Source organism: Triticum urartu, chromosome 5, assembly GCF_003073215.2.
Source record: "Triticum urartu cultivar G1812 chromosome 5, Tu2.1, whole genome shotgun sequence".
In the NCBI taxonomy this organism is placed as follows: Eukaryota; Viridiplantae; Streptophyta; class Magnoliopsida; order Poales; family Poaceae; genus Triticum; species Triticum urartu.
In genome coordinates this window covers 85,518,593-85,535,066 of record NC_053026.1, presented here as the reverse complement: position 1 = coordinate 85,535,066, position 16,474 = coordinate 85,518,593, and the positions used below count along the sequence as shown (strand labels likewise).

Below are 16,474 nucleotides of genomic sequence, written 5' to 3'. Positions count from 1 at the left end.
GGACACTTTGAGCCTCTTTGATTCGTAGGATCTTGTAAACATAGGAATAGGATTTGTAGTGGCCTGCCCACTTGAATCCTATAAGAATAGCAAGGAAATGCGGGGGAGCTGTGTCGCCTTTGAGAGTTACATTGATATTAATAGTACCGCACCTTCACTTGAAGAGAGCTGGTATCCGAAGCCTTTCTAGCCGTACCGGCAATACTAGCACATATATTCCAGCAAGTTCCACTTTGCTGATTTTACTCTGATGCTTAAGGTTTTCCCGTTATATCTACACTATGATCTGTGTAGCTGCTTTGTGTCGCACTAGCAGCAGTCCACTCTTGAAGCTAAACACTACAATGACTTACAAAATTGGCACCAAGGCATTGAGTGCCATTCTGGATGCAATGAAACTCATACGCTCCCCACCTGTTGATTCTTGTTCAGAATATGATCCTAATGGCTATTCTAACCTTGAGGAGTCAAAGGCAGATGGCCTGTCCTGTTCACCCATCAAGGTTCCTGTTCTAATTTGGCAATGTTTTATTGATTGCGGGTATCTTGCATATGTTTTCTTGCATTTCTTCTACTTTGTTGCACCGCCATCTGCTTAGTTTATTCATCATATATGTCGAGATGCCATGCCCATCCATTATCAATACATATTCCATCTGTCATCATACCATGTTTTTCCACTCAAATGTTGTTCTTGTGCATCAGACATCAAAAAGGAAGAGGGTGATTGCCGAACCTGAAGGAGCACCAGCAAAGTCCTTGAAAAACATGGTGGTGCTGGAGAAATCAGACAGCACCCCACTTATATTGGCTGTACAACCAGTGACACAAAACGTAGGACTGACTCCAGTAGACTGTACCCATACTTCACTGGCCACACCACTAGCCCCACCACACAGGACCTGCACTCCAGCAAAAGGTATACCAATTTCATTTGCCATAGCACCAGCTGTACCACAGAAAAATCCCACTCCAGCAAAAAGTACAGCAAGTCCACCGGCCGAAGACCTATCCCAACTGCAGATACGGCCAATTCCTGCAGATTGGAACCCCATTCCATTTATTCCCAGTTTAAAAGACAATGCTTTCAATGTTGTTAGGGACTACGTGCATATATTCCCATCATGGGAAGATTATTGTGAAGACAAACACCATTTTCACATCTTCCTGTCCAACTTACGTGTAAGTGCTATTATTCATGGCTACTATTTTCCTGTTTTCTGCTGATTGAACACATCAATGATTTACATTACATTGTTGTAACTAGGCGAGGGTCAATCTGGATAGTCATGACGAGCAAAGCTTGCTTGTGCTTTTAAAGGAAGCATTGCAGCAGTATCGGTGTTACCTGAGGAAATCACACTTTGATGGCAAGTCTATAAACGAATTTCTGGTGAAGTCTCCTGTGCTAAATTTAGAAGACATTGAATGGAAAAACCTTGTTATGCACTGGTCTCGTTCCCAGGATGAGGTACTGTCTATGAAATCACATGACAATTTGAACTTCTACTTTTCCGCATGTGCCTTACGGATCTTTTTTGCAGGAAATTTGCTCGAAGAAGAATTCCGGTTTGACAAGAACGACGGGATATCTCAAATATGCTGCCCGCTGCTTTGCTCTTGTTAGTACTTGTTGTCCTGTATCACTGTACTTGCATACATACCTGGTTCATTATGTGACAGCAGTATGCATGATAGCTTGCTTATCAATTGTTCGCTGCAAATTATCTGATCTGTATGAATGGTTACATTAGTGTAGAATATATCCAATGCCAATGTTTTTTAGCTCTGCATTGTTCTTGTAAGTACAGGCTGTCCTTTATCAGTGTACTTATAATGACAGGTAGTTGTTCATGTACCATGACTCTGCAGCTTATTTTCCTTTGCCCTCCATTTTCTACACATCAGATCTATATTTACTCTTACCATAAGGTTGGTACTGAAGAAGTTTAGCTGTGCATTGCTCTTGGCTGTACCTTTTGCCTGTATCACTGCACTTACATTTATAGCTACTTGGTTATGTAGCATCACTCTTCATCTTATCTTAAATATTCTCCATTTTTTCGTATATTATCACATCTATATTTACTCTTAACAAAATGTAGAATAAAGGCAATGCTTTTGAAGAAGATTCTGTGGTAAACTTCTTGAATTGCCCCCCATCAGCATGGACAAGGCCTTTATAGAGCCCGTCTTCACCAATAATGTAAGTTTGTCCATCTCAAGCCTTCAAACTTTGTTGTATATATTTGGTTAGGCATGACTGCAACAGCTGTTTATTTTTGGTGTTTGCATCAAATTGCTTGTTTAAAGTTTATTATATGTAGTTCATAAACAAAAGTTCGTCCTTTCTCAATTTAAGTTTTCAGTTGTACAACCAAGTTCCTTCTTCATACCATGTAAATTAAACTATATAGAGCAAGTGATCTTCTTTTGCACTGCATGTATGCTTCTGTTCTTCATCTGTGATCCAGTGGTGTGGTGAACCTACCCACTACAGCACAATGTCATATTCTGCAATGTCTTAACTATGAAAAATGTCATATCATTCTATTATTATTTAAACCGTCTCTTTATTTGCCAATCTGAAATGGTATAAATTGACAGCACACTAACCATTGATACTTATGAGTTCTTGATCTGTAATCCAATGGTGTCGTGAAGCTGCCAACTCCTTCACAATGTCATTTCCTGCCATGTCTTGACTTGAACAATACCATATTGTGTTAATGCAAATTTAAACTGTGTCACTTTATTCGTTAGTAAGAAATGTGATGAATTGTCAGCACTGATACTTTTATGTGCAAAACCTGTCATCTATCTACTTGTTTATCTTTCAGAGTGAGGAAGATATAAGTGTGGAACAAGCGCAGTCTCATCATCTTGCTCAGCTGCTTGTGCTGCAGCTCCCCAGCAGGGCTAACCTTTCTTGAACTCTATTGAAGTGCTGTTGGTTTTGTGTATTATTTTGTCGGCGTGTTTATTTGCACTGGTGGCAATCTTTGATGCCCAGTGTATGTAATCTGATGTCTGCTTGTGCTTTATTATCATAGTGGCGAACTTTGATGCCCAGTGGATGTAATATGCCGTAATTTCTTTATTGTATAGTATAGGTTTTTTCTTATTCACGATGCTGCAGTTATTCTACTGTATATATATCCTGTCTTCGCAGTAAACCGGCCAAACCGTAAAATTACGGTACGTAATCGGGCCGTCATGCAATCACGATGTAGGTTGGGCCTGAAACGTGCCGATCAGCTCACGGGCAACCCGACCCATGATTGTGCGAATCAAATCACGGGCTTTTAACAGGCCGAAAAATTGTCTCGGTCCTTGTTTGACCCGATCAGATATCGGCTACGAGTAGGCCAGATGCAAACCGGGCCGTAGTTAGGCCCAACTATATGACGGACTTTAACAGGCTGAAATTAATATAGGGCTGAAATGTTAAACGGGCCCTTAACAGGCCGAAACTAATATCAGGTCGAATTACTAAGTGGGCCTTTAGCAAGTGGGCCCAAAAGCATAGTGTCCAGTTGACGGGCCGAATCTGATATGGGCCATAATTAGGCCCAAAACTTCTTAAAGGGCTGGACCTGATCTGGGCTGTAATTTGGCCCAGAACGTGGTAGGCTTTTAATGGGCCGGATCTCATATGGGCCACTATTAGGCCTGGAGCGTGGCAGGCCATTAATAGACCGTATCAAATATGGGCCGGCATTTGGCCCAAAACATGGCAGCCAGTTAACAGGATGGCCTACTAGGGTCCTCAAAATCTTGTGGGCCTACAGCTGGGCTAGCCCATTAATGTTGGCGAAATCTCATGGGCCTTTAGCTGGGCCGGCCCATTATGATTCGCAAGAATTTTGTGGGCCTTTACCTGGGCCGGTCTATTATGGCACACAAAAATCTTGTGGGCCTGTACCTGGGCCGGCCCATTATGGCCCGCGAAATCTTGTGGGCCTTTAGCTGGGCCAGCCCATTATGGTCCGCAAAATCTCATGGGCCTTTAGCTGGGCTGGCCCATTATGGTCTGCAAAATCTTGTGGGCCTTTAGTTGGGCCGGCCCATTTAAACTTGTTGGCCGTGCCATGTGTCGACGTATCATAGGCGCCTTCTGTCCAGTGAGTGGATGACATATATCCGGACGATGAGCCGACACGTGTTTTCTCTAGCCAATGATGATTTTACACGTGGAAAATCCCCATTGGTCAGGGCTGTTAACGGGTTATCGGATCCAAAACCCGACCCGATAGCTTAACGGCGTTCCGTTACGGTGGATGCCACGTGTCGGTCACCCTTGACGAAAGCACTTCTGTGACGCGTGATCTATCGTCATGGAAGTGGACACTTCCGTGATGATAATTTTGGTAATGTCATGGAACACTTCTACGACAGCACAGGTATGACTATCTTGATTCTGTCATAAATTTGTCATGGATGTACATGCATGACAAAAAAGCGACCTACTGTGACAAACACGTATCATCACGGAAGTGTATTTTTTTGTAGTGTGAGTAGTTTACTTCAGACCTACGGCTCCATAGCTAGTAGCTAGATGGCTTCTTCTCTCTCTTTCATTCTCAATACAAAGTTCTCCTCGATGTTCTTGGAGATCTATTTGATGTAATACTCTTTTGCGGTGTGTTTGCCGAGATCCGATGAATTGTGGATTTATGATCAGCTTATCTATGAATATTATTTGAATCTCCTCTGAATTCTTATATGCATGATTTGATATCTATGCAAGTCTCTTCGAACTATCGATTTGGTTTGGCCAACTAGATTGGTTTTTCTTGCAATTTGAGAAGTGCTTAGCTTTGGGTTCAATCTTGCGGTGTCCTTTCCCAGTGACAGTAGGGGCAGTAAGGCACATATTGTATTGTTGCCATCGAGGATAAAAAGATGGGGTTTTCATCATATTGCTTGAGTTAATTCCTCTACATCATGTCATCTTGCTTAAAGCGTTACTCCATTCTTTATGAACTTAATAAAATAGATGCATGTTGGATAGCGGTCGATGTGTGGAGTAATAGTAGTAGATGCAGAATAATTTCGGTCTACTTGACATGGACGTGATGCCTATATTCATGATCATTAATTGCCTTAGATATTGTCATAACTTTGCGCTTTTCTATCAATTGCTCAACAGTAATTTGTTCACCCACCATAATATTTTCTATCTTGAGAGAAGCCTCTAGTGAAACCTATGGCCCCCGGTCTATTTTACATCATATTAGTTTCCCATCAACTTGCCAATTTCTGCCGCCGTTCCCTTACTTTGCAATCTTTACTTTCCGTTCCATAAACCAAAAATACCAAAAATATTACTTTACTGTCTATCCATCTCTATCAGATCTCACTTTGCAAATAACCGTGAAGGGATTGACAACCCCTTGTCACGTTGGTTTCAAGTTGGTGTTTGTTAGTGCATGTATTTTGTGGCTTGTTGTGTTGTCTCCTACTGGATTGATACCTTGGTTCTCAAAACTGAGGGAAATACTTACGCTAATTTGTTGCATCATCCTTTCCTATTCAAGGGAAAAACCAACGCAAGCTCAAGAGGTAGCACTGGTCGCCGAGCACTATTGCAGAGTTGGAAGCCGCGGGCGTAAGCAAGGTCTCCGCGGACCTAGGCGAGCGCATGTACATGCCAGCGCCCGTGCCCGTGCGCGCCCCTGCACCCACCGCGGCACCGGTCCTCGTGTGTTTGCCTGCACCCGCTACACCCGTGCCTGTGCACGTGCCCCCCTCAGCGGCATGGGACGCCACCGTCTACCACTACATCACAGCGCCGCGAGTTGCCGTCCTCCCGCGCCCTGCCCGTCATTCGCGCGACGACATGATGTTTGATTTCCATGTGAATAACATTCTGTGCTGCCTTGAAGACTTCAACAACGGCGTCCCGAAGGACGACAATGACAAGCCGGCGCGGCACGCTGCTTGCGCCGCCGCCGAAATTAGTTTTTTTGGGTTTAATACTGTATCTCGATCATATGAATATAGATTCGCAGTGTGACTGAATGAAAGATATGGTTTGAACAAACTTGTGCTTTTCTTTCTAAATGTACAGACTTATCAAACGTTTTTCTTTAAAAAACATCAATGGTTTTTAAATATAAAACACTCATCGCAAACGCTTTAGTTAGAACACCCGTATGCAAAGCGACAGCTTCCCCAGGAAGCTAAGGGAAAATGTGCCGAGCAGGATTTGTGCAGCTCTTCATCACAAACGTTTTAGATAGAACACCCATATGCAAAGTGAGAGCTACGGTCTTCCCCAGTAAGCCAAGGGAAAATTCGCAGCGCAGGATTTGTGCATCTCTTCAACACAAATGGTTTTGATTGAATACGGTATGCAAAGCCAGACTTCGGTGCTAAGCCAAGAGAAAACATGCCGAGCAGGATTTGTACATCCCTTCAATGCAAACAGTTGTTTTGGATGACCCGTGTGCAACCACGTACACACAATTTTGTAAGATTTGCATATGTCATATTGGGTATATTGCCATTTGTTAAACTGGGAAGATTGACATTTGTTGATCTAGTAACATTGCCATTTGTCAACCTTGTAACACCGCCATTTGTCAAAATATGCAGCTAAGAATCACTAGCACATCTAATTTTTGCAACTAAAATTCAGTAATTAAGCATAGTTTTCATTCATGGATTAAGCAGTCGTTCTTTATACAAAAAGTTCAACTCGACAACTGAACCGACCAAACTTTTCCCCAATTGTTGCCAACCACATACTGAAAAAGCTAGTTCAACTATATATACTAGCTAGTTTTAAGTACGTTGTACGACACTACCACATCTATAGTCAGATGAACTGAACAAAATAGCCCCTAAATACTACTACAAAGGGGGCTTTGTACTACTTCCGGCAGCCCCTCCTCTGCCGAGCACGCTCAGTAAGAGGCAGAGGAGGAGCCTACCGACAAGCTAGACAACTGCAATATGGCGTCTGCCGCTGCTGCACCTTCAGCAACGCTCACCTCGAACGCCCTCTGCCGCTCTAGATGACCCCTCTCAAAGCGGTGGTTCTCCTTCTAGATCTCCTGATTTTTCACCTCTGCAGCGTGTGTTGCGGCCATAGCGGCGGTAAGGCTCTTTGCATGCTCGACGAGGTGCTCCTCCTCCTCTTGCAGGAACTCGATGTAGCACACAAGGTCGCTGGTGCACGTGCAGGCCTCCACCTCTGCCTCCCGCCTTCGGGCGATGGTGCCAGAGCGGGTGATGACCCCGGCGGTCGACGGTGGGCTGGCAGCCACGACCACCATCTCCCGCCTTCAGGCCACGGTGGCGGAGTGGTTGATGGCCACGGTGGCCAACAGTGGGGTGGCGGCCACGACTGCCACCTCCCTCCTTCGGGTCACGGCGGCGGAGCGGGCGATGGCCCTGGCTTTCGACGATGGTGTGGTGGCCACGGCGGCAGACAGTGTTGTGGTGGCAACGAAGGCCGGCAACAGCTGTCGACAGGCAGCGACAGTGGAGCGTGTGGTGGGTGTTCCGCGCACACCCAACAGAGACGCCACGTGCACTACACTACGTCGGGGACTGCGCCGCCGCCGCGGTGTAGCCTCTCAGCTGGAGCTGTCCTCTGATGACGGCGGAGTGGCTGAGCGACGATGACAGACCAGTGCCATTGGCAATTATGGGAGAAGCAGACGAGATAAGCTATAGGGATGGAGGGGGAAATGCCACGCAAGACTCGCCGGCCATGAGGGCTTATATAGTAGGCCGGTAAGCATTGGGATTTTGGGGGATTTCACCGAGTCGGGCGGGAAGCTTGCGTGGGAACTTGCGCGGTTGCGCGGGAACGGGCTCACCACCATTTGGCCAAAAGAACGCCCCCGTGCGCTGCTCAGGCTTGCGCTCTAAGCCGTCTGCGGTAGCGGGGTGACAAGACGTGCGAGAGGAGGACGAGAGGACACATACACATACGGTTAATAAAAAACGTTTGCGATTACATTACCTTCTACCCCGTCCTGGTTTATAAGTCGTCTATGTATTTTTGTGCCAAATTTTGACTAGCTATTTAACTAATAAAGTACGAATGCATGTCGCGAGAGATTATACCGTTGGGTTTGTATTTGAATATAGTTTCCAATTATATATTTTTATCACATGCATTAACATTTTGTTGGTTAAATTTAAGGTCAAAATATGGCACAGAATATAAAGGGGACTAATAGTCCAAGACAGAGGTAGTAGGACACGGTCGCTCTCTATGCAGCGATGCAACTGTCGGCCGGCTTGTAGACGACCATTCCCTGCGTGTTCAACTGCTCTATGCGTGTGGTTGCTCGCAGTTGAGGCGGACGTGGCGCGCACTCTGCTCTCGTCCCGCCATGCGCGCTTCATACGTCTCCAACGTATCTATAATTTTTGATTGTTCCATGCTATTATATTATCTGTTTTGGATGTTTAATGGGCTTTACTATGCACTTTTATATTATTTTTGGGACTGACCTATTAACCGAAGGCCCAGTGCAAATTGCTATTTTTTTTGCCTACTTCAGTGTTTTGCAGAAAAGGAATATCAAACGGAATCCAAACGGAACGAAACCTTCACGAGGATCTTTTTTGGAACAGATGCGATCCAGGAGACTTGGAGTGGACATCAAGGAAGCAGCGAGGAAGCCACGAGGCAGGAGGGCACGCCCAGGGGGGGCAGGCGCCCCCACCCTCGTGGGCCCCTTGTAGCTCCACCGACCTACTTCTTTCGCCTATATATACTATTATACCCTGAAACCATCGGGGAGAGCCACGAACCACTTCTCCACCGCCACAACCTTCTGTACCTGTGAGATCCCATCTTGGGGCCTTTTCCGGCGCTCCGCTGGAGGGGGATTCGATCACGGAGGGCTTCTACATCAACACCATAGCCTCTCCGATGATGTGTGAGTAGTTTACAACAGACCTTCGGGTCCATAGTTATTAGCTAGATGGCTTCTTCTCTCTCTTTGGATCTCAATACAAAGTTCTCCTCGATCTTCTTGGAGATCTATTTGATGTAATTCTTTTTGCGGTGTGTTTGTCGAGATCCGATGAATTGTGGATTTATGATCAAGATTATCTATGAACAATATTTGATTCTTCTCTGAATTCTTATATGCATGATTTAATATCTTTGCAAGTCTCTTTGAATTATCAGTTTGGTTTGCCCTACCAGATTGATCTTTCTTGCAATGGGAGAAGTTCTTAGCTTTGGGTTCAATCTTGCGGTGTCCTTTCCGAGTGACAGCAGGGGCAGCAAGGCACGTATTGTATTGTTGCCATCGAGGGTAAAAAGATGGGGTTTATATCATATTGCTTGAGTTTATCCCTCTACATCATGTCATCTTGCCTAATGCCTTACTCTGTTCTTATGAAGTTAATACTCTAGATGCATGCTGGACAGTGTTCGATGTGTGGAGTAATAGTAGTAGATGCAGAATCGTGTCGGTCTACTTGTCACGGACGTGATGCCTATGTTTATGATCATGCCTAGATATTCTCATAACTATGCGCTTTTCTATCAATTGCTCAACAGTAATTTGTTCACCCACCGTAATAATTGCTATCTTGAGAGAAGCCACTAGTGAAACCTATGGCCCACGGGTCTATTTTACATCATATTAGTCTCCCATCAACTAGCTATTTCTGTCGTCGTTTACTTTGCAATCTTTACTTTCCAGTCTACACAACAAAAATACCAAAAATATTTATCTTGTTATCTTTATCAGATCTCACTTTTGCAAGTGGCCGTGAAGGGATTGACAACCCCTTTATCGTGTTGGTTGCAAGGTTCTTGATTGTTTGTGCATGTACTAGGCGACTTGCGTGTAGTCTCCTACTAGATTGATACCTTGGTTCTCAAAAACTAAGGGAAATACTTACGCTACTTTGTTGCATCACCCTTTCCTCTTCAAGGGAAAACGAACGCATGCTCAAGAGGTAGCAAGAAGGATTTATGGCGCCGTTGCTGGGGAGATCTACGCCAAGTCAAGACACACGAAGTACCCATCACAAACTCTTATCCCTCGCATTACATTATTTTCCATTTTCCTCTCATTTTCCTCTCCCCCACTTCACCTTTGCCGTTTTATTCGCCCTTTTTCCGTTCGCCTCTCTTCACTTGCTTCTTGTTGTTGGGGATCGTAGCAGAAATTTAAAATTTTATACGCATCACCAAGATCAATCTATGGAGTAATCTAGCAACGAGGGGAAGGAGAGTGCATCTACATACCCTTGTAGATCGCTAAGCGGAAGCGTTCAAGTGAACGGGGTTGATGGAGTCGGACTCGTCATGATCCAAATCACCGATGATCCTAGCGCCGAACGGACGGCACCTCCGCGTTCAACACACGTACGGTTGGGAGACGTCTCCTCCTTCTTGATCCAGCAAGGTGAGAGGAGAAGTTGAGGGAAAACTCCAACAGCACGACGGCGTGGTGGTGATGGAGCTCGTGGTTCTCCTGCAGGGCTTCGCCAAGCACTGCGGAGGAAGATGAGGTGTTGGAGGAGGAAGAGGGCTGTGCCAGGGGAAGGGTGCGGCTGCCCTCTCTCTCCCTCACTATATATAGGGGAAGGGAGGAGGGGGAGGTGCCCTAGGGTTCCCTAGGGGAGGGGCGGCGACCACAAGGGAAACCCTAGATGGGTTTGGGCGCCCCCACCCCCTAGGAAACTTGCCCCCCAAGCCGGGAGGGGCGGATGCCCTAGGGGTGGCGCCCCCACCTCTCCTGGTTACGTGAGATGGGGTGGGAGGGGCGCTTAGCCCCTTAGTGGGCTGATGTGCCCTCTCCCCTTGGCCCATAAGGCCCCCAACGCTTGCCGGGGCCTCCGAAACCCCTTTCGGACACGCTGGTCATCACCTGGTACCCTCGGAACAATTTCGGACTCCAATACCCTTCGTCCAATATACCGATCTTCACCTCCGGACCATTCCGGAGCTCCTCGTCATGTCCGGGATCTCATCCGGGACTCCAAACAACCTTCGGTAACCACATACTATTTCCCATAAGAACTCTAGCGTCACCGAACCTTAAGTGTGTAGACCCTACGGGTTCGGGAACCATGCAGACATGACCGAGACAACTCTCCGGCCAATAACCAACAGTGGGATCTGGATACCCATGTTGGCTCCCACATGTTCCACGATGATCTCATCGGATGAACCACGATGTCGAGGATTCAATCAATCCCGTATACAATTCCCTTTGTCCAACGGTATTGTACTTGCCCGAGATTCGATCGTCGGTATCCCGATACCTTGTTCAATCTCGTTACCGGCAAGTCTCTTTACTCGTTCCGTAACACATCATCCCGTGATCAACTCCTTGGTCACATTGTGCACATTATGATGATGTCCTACCGAGTGGGCCCAGAGATACCTCTCCGTTTACACGGAGTGACAAATCCCAGTCTCGATTCGTGCCAACCCAACAGACACTTTCGGAGATACCTGTAGTGTACCTTTATAGCCACCCAGTTACGTTGTGACGTTTGGCACACCCAAAGCACTCCTACGGTATCCGGGAGTTGCACAATCTCATGGTCTAAGGAAATAATACTTGACATTAGAAAAGCTTTAGCAAACGAACTACACGATCTTGTGCTAGGCTTAGGATTGGGTCTTGTCCATCACATCATTCTCCTAATGATGTGATCCCGTTATCAACGACATCCAATGTCCATGGTTAGGAAACCGTAACCATCTATTGATCAACGAGCTAGTCAACTAGAGGCTTACTAGGGACATGGTGTTGTCTATGTATCCACACATGTATATGAGTTTCCTATCAATACAATTCTAGCATGGATAATAAACGATTATCATGAACAAGGAAATATAATAATAACCAATTTATTATTGCCTCTAGGGCATATTTCCAACAGTCTCCCACTTGCACTAGAGTCAATAATCTAGTTCACATCGCCATGTGATTAACACTCACAGGTCACATCACCATGTAACCAACATCCAAGAGTCTACTAGACTCAATGATCTAGTTCACATCACTATGTGATAAACACTCAAACAGTTCTGGGTTTGATCATGTTATGCTTGTGAGAGAGGTTGTAGTCAACGGGTCTTGCCATATTCAGATCCCTATGTATTTCGCAAAACTTTATGTCATATTGTAGATGCTGCTACCACGTTCCACTTGGAGCTATTCCAAATTGTTGCTCCATTATATGTATCTGGTATCTCTACTCAGAGCTATCCGGATAGGTGTTAAGCTTGCATCGACGTAACTCTTTACGTCTAACTCTTTATCACCTCCATAACCGAGAAACATTTCCTTATTCCTCTAAGGATAATTTTGACCGCTATCTGGTGATCCACTCCTAGATCACCTTTGTACCCTCTTGCCAGACATGTGGCAAGGCGCACATCAGGTGCGGCACTCAGCATGGCATACTGTATAGAGCCTATGACAAAAGCATAGGGGACGACCTTCGTCCTTCCTCTTTCTTCTGCCGTGGTCAATCTTCGAGTCTTACTCAACTTCACACCACTCAGGTAAGAACCCCTTCTTTGACTGATCTATTTTGAACTCCTTCAAAAACATGTCAAGGTGTGCATTCTTTGATAGTATCATTAGGCGTCTTGATCTATCTCTATAGATCTTGATGCCCAATATGTAAGCAGCTTTATCCAGGTCTTCCTTTGAAAAACACTCTTCAAACAACCGTTTATGCTTTCCAGAAATTCTACATTATTTAGGATCAACAATATGTCATTCACATATACTTATCAGAAATGTTGTAGTGATCCCACTCACTTTCTTGTAAATACAAGTTTCTAGCAAACATTGTATAAACCTAAAAGCTTTGATCTCTCTATCAAAGCATGTATTCTGACTCCGAGATGCTTGCTCTAGTCCATAGAAGGATTGCTGGAGCTAGCATACCTTTTAGCATCCTTAGGATTGACAAAACCTTTTATTGTATCACATACAACTTTTTCTTACGAAAACTGGTAAGAAAACTTGTTTTGTCTTCCATCTGTCAGATTTCATAATCGAAAAATACAGCTAATGCTAACATGATTCCGACGAACTTGAGCATCGCTACGGGTGAGAAATTCTCATTGTAGTCAACTCCTTGAACTTGTGAAAAGACTCTTTCCCACAAGTCGAGCTTCATAGACGGTAACATTACCGCCCACGCCCGTCTTCTTCTTAAAGATCCATTTATCTCAATGGCTTGCCGATCATCGGGCAAGTCCACCAAAGTCTATACTTTGTTCTGATACATGGATCCTATCTCGGATTTCATGGCTTCTAACCATTTGTCGGAATACGGGCCCACCATCGCTTCTCCATAGCTCGTAGGTTCATTGTTGTCTAACAACATGATATCTAAGAAAGGATTACCGTACCACTTAGGAGTATGTAACGATCCAAACCCATGGGGTCCAAATCTTCTGAGCTTTCTGTGCTATCCCTGGATCAAAAGCTAGCACACCCAGTACAAATATGAATATCAAGCACAAACGTCATTTTATTACATCGAAGATCCAAAGTTCAATTTATTACAACTCTCTCAGCTGAAGGCTGAGTTACATAGCAGAAGCAAATAACATAATAATAATCCTGAGCCCATCAGTCGCCACAAGGCTAGTTGAGTGTAGCTCCGTAGCCCTATCTCGTCACTCATCATCTGCACATGACACGTACAGGTAAGTACTTTGAGTGTACTCGCAAGTTGCAACAAGAGTGATAACAAATATTCATGCTGGGTTGGTGTCTAGGGTTTCTTTGCGAAAAGCCAATTTTTTCCTAGAATATAAACAAAATAAATAAAACGAGTTTTGATAAACATTTTTTAAAAACATAGAGTTTAAGTGAATACTTGGATATCCGCACCAAGATTCATAAAAAAATAATTTTCTCCTTCAGGTTGAAGTAAAACACCCCACTGTGTTTAACTTCCACCTAACCCTTTATAAAATAGCTTTGAGAAAAGAGAGGGGAGATTCTTCTTCAGTCCAAGTCTTCAGTTGCTCAAAATTGCCCGTAACCGAGGGCACGGCTAATCGATTAGGTTAAACCCTCTATAGAGGTCGTACACGTTCCCCACATGACACAACCAACCCCGTTTACCGCTACACACTTGGGTGTACAACTAGGAGGAGATTGTGACGAAGCCTTTCCGTAACAGCCCCCTATACCTGACGAAGCCGCCCGCAACTTAGGCAATGAAAGCCCCTCTCCGATGGCGGTCCTAAGGTAAGGGTTTCCCGTTAGTACTAAGCTAAGCCAGAGCCCATAGTAGCATGTGGCTGTACTGGAAGCTACATCAAACCGTACTTGGAAGATCTCATTCCCCTGGACGGTGGTCCCCATCAAAATCCTGTGTGCAAGACCCCAGTCGGGCGCATTCACTGCAAGACCCCGATGGGCGCAATCACTTGTAGACGCTCCCGTCATACCATTCCGCCCAGGGAGTAGAAGTAAAATAAAAAATATAGTTTTTGCTTTTTCAAAATATTTTCTAAATCATTGTTCCAAGGGAACAAGTTTGTAATTTTCAAAATATTTGGTCCACCCCCAACTACAAGCATGGCTAAGCGTATAGTCCAATAGCATTGGATCCTAGGGCTTTACTACTAGCAAATATTTGCAAAAACAACGAAATAAAACCCTACACATGCATACTACTTGCTTTGAAAGTCAATGCAAAATTAAACACGGGATAAATATGGTCAAGGTTGCAACTTGCCTTCTGACTCGCAGCAACACGGTTCTACCTCCTCGTAGAATTCGCCTTCGCACTCGTCGCAATCTAACGCAACAAAATACTTAAGTAAGTCACTCCACATATCAAACATTAACATAACAAGTGATCAAGAAAAACCATCCAACACACAATTCATGCCAAACAACCCTAGCCAGTATATCCATATGATTCGAGTTTATGCACTTTGATAGGTTCCTATGTATGGTTTATAGTTCATGTTAATAAACTAATTAATAATCCTATAACTCTAAATTTTTATGACGACAGCAACTAACCAGAAAGGTTTTCTACGGATAAATCTAATGGTTTTAACAATGAAACAAATTTTAGTTTAATGAGTTTATTAAACGATAATCAAAGGAGGTCAAAATTATGTATTGTGCTAAAACAGTAACTAAACCTTACTAAAAAAATATTCTATGAGTTCTAGCAGATTGGTATGATTCCAAAGACCAATTTTCATATCACTCACAGAATAAAAGATTCAGTAAAAATACTCAAATTATCATTTAAATCAAAACGAAATTTTAATTAGCGTAAAAGTGATATTTCAATTTTTTATAATAAACTAGAGGTCCTCAGCTATCCAGGGATATCTTATTTGTCAAATTTGGATAAGCGGTTTAAAAGATGTGATTTTTCTAAGTTGGGCTAAATTTCTGGAAAAGAAGCGAGGTAAGAAAAAGAGTCGCAACGTGGCAGAATTCTATAGGCTAATACTATTTCGTTTTTTTACAGAAAGAGCGCTGGCCTCACCGGAGGAGTTGGCCGGCGATGGACAACAAACTTGGCATGCTCTCGCTCGATGATGCGGATGTCTTCGGCAACGAAAGAGAGGTGGACGGAGTAGAGGAAGTCGAGGAAAACTTGCTGAACACCAAAACGCCCTTGGAACCGTCCTCTGGTGACCGTGATGCATCGCCGGAGTTGGGCGGAGCTCCGACCAGATGCGTACTCCGGCTTAGTAAAACAAAGAATCGACATGTTAGGATGATGCCCAAGGTCGAGATATGAAGGATGGAAGAGTTAGAATGTCTGCTTCACCTCGGACTCGCCGGAACCTTCCACGAACAGCACCAGCATCACGCAACTCCGGTGAGCAATTCACGACGATGGGTAGGGGTATAAGCTCCCGGAGGAGAGGGGTTCGGGCAAGGAGAGAGTTGTGAGGGGAGGGGGCCTTTTATAGGATGCAGGGGAGGTCGGAACGTTGCAGGGCGTCGTCGGAATTATGGCGTCTTCATGGCGGCTGTTTCCGGTGTTCTAATGGCCATTAGGGCGCGGTTTAGTGCGGGTAACGGAAGAGTAGAAGTTAGGGCAGAGTGGGGGGTCCGTTCAGAGCGGATTTGGGGCGAGGTGGAGGAGGGGAGGGGTCGGGCGCGAGTGGGGTGCGGGCGCTGGCTCGTTGCCTGAGTCTGACGAGAGGTTGAGGACGACCGGGGTCATGAAGAGATTGAAGAAAAAGGAGGGAGAGAAAAAAAAACAAAAGAGAAAAGGACCTGGGCCGTTGCTGCGTGCATTGTAGGTCCAACTCGTAGCGTTGTGCTCGTATGCGTAGCTAGCTTAGGAAATAAGAGTGGCTTAAGCCCCGTGAAAGTTAAAGGAAACATAAAATAACAATTTCACACAACAAACTTATTAGTTGGGGTCTAGAAAAAAAAAACTACGGACTTAACTTAGTTTGTGTGCACCTACTTATTTAGATGCCTTGACATAATTAAATTACTCAAAATGCAATATA

At 44.7% G+C, this 16,474-nt stretch overlaps 1 long non-coding RNA gene across 1 annotated transcript; it reads right to left on the bottom strand.

The window, feature by feature from the left end:
• Window positions 1-14,714: 14,714 nt before the first annotated feature.
• LOC125555705 lies at window positions 14,715-16,182 on the bottom strand. The gene is made up of 3 exons (XR_007304815.1): window positions 15,778-16,182; window positions 15,490-15,693; window positions 14,715-14,778 (listed from the first exon to the last, which is right to left on the bottom strand). It is a non-coding gene; the product is annotated as an uncharacterized LOC125555705 (long non-coding RNA).
• Window positions 16,183-16,474: the final 292 nt, after the last annotated feature.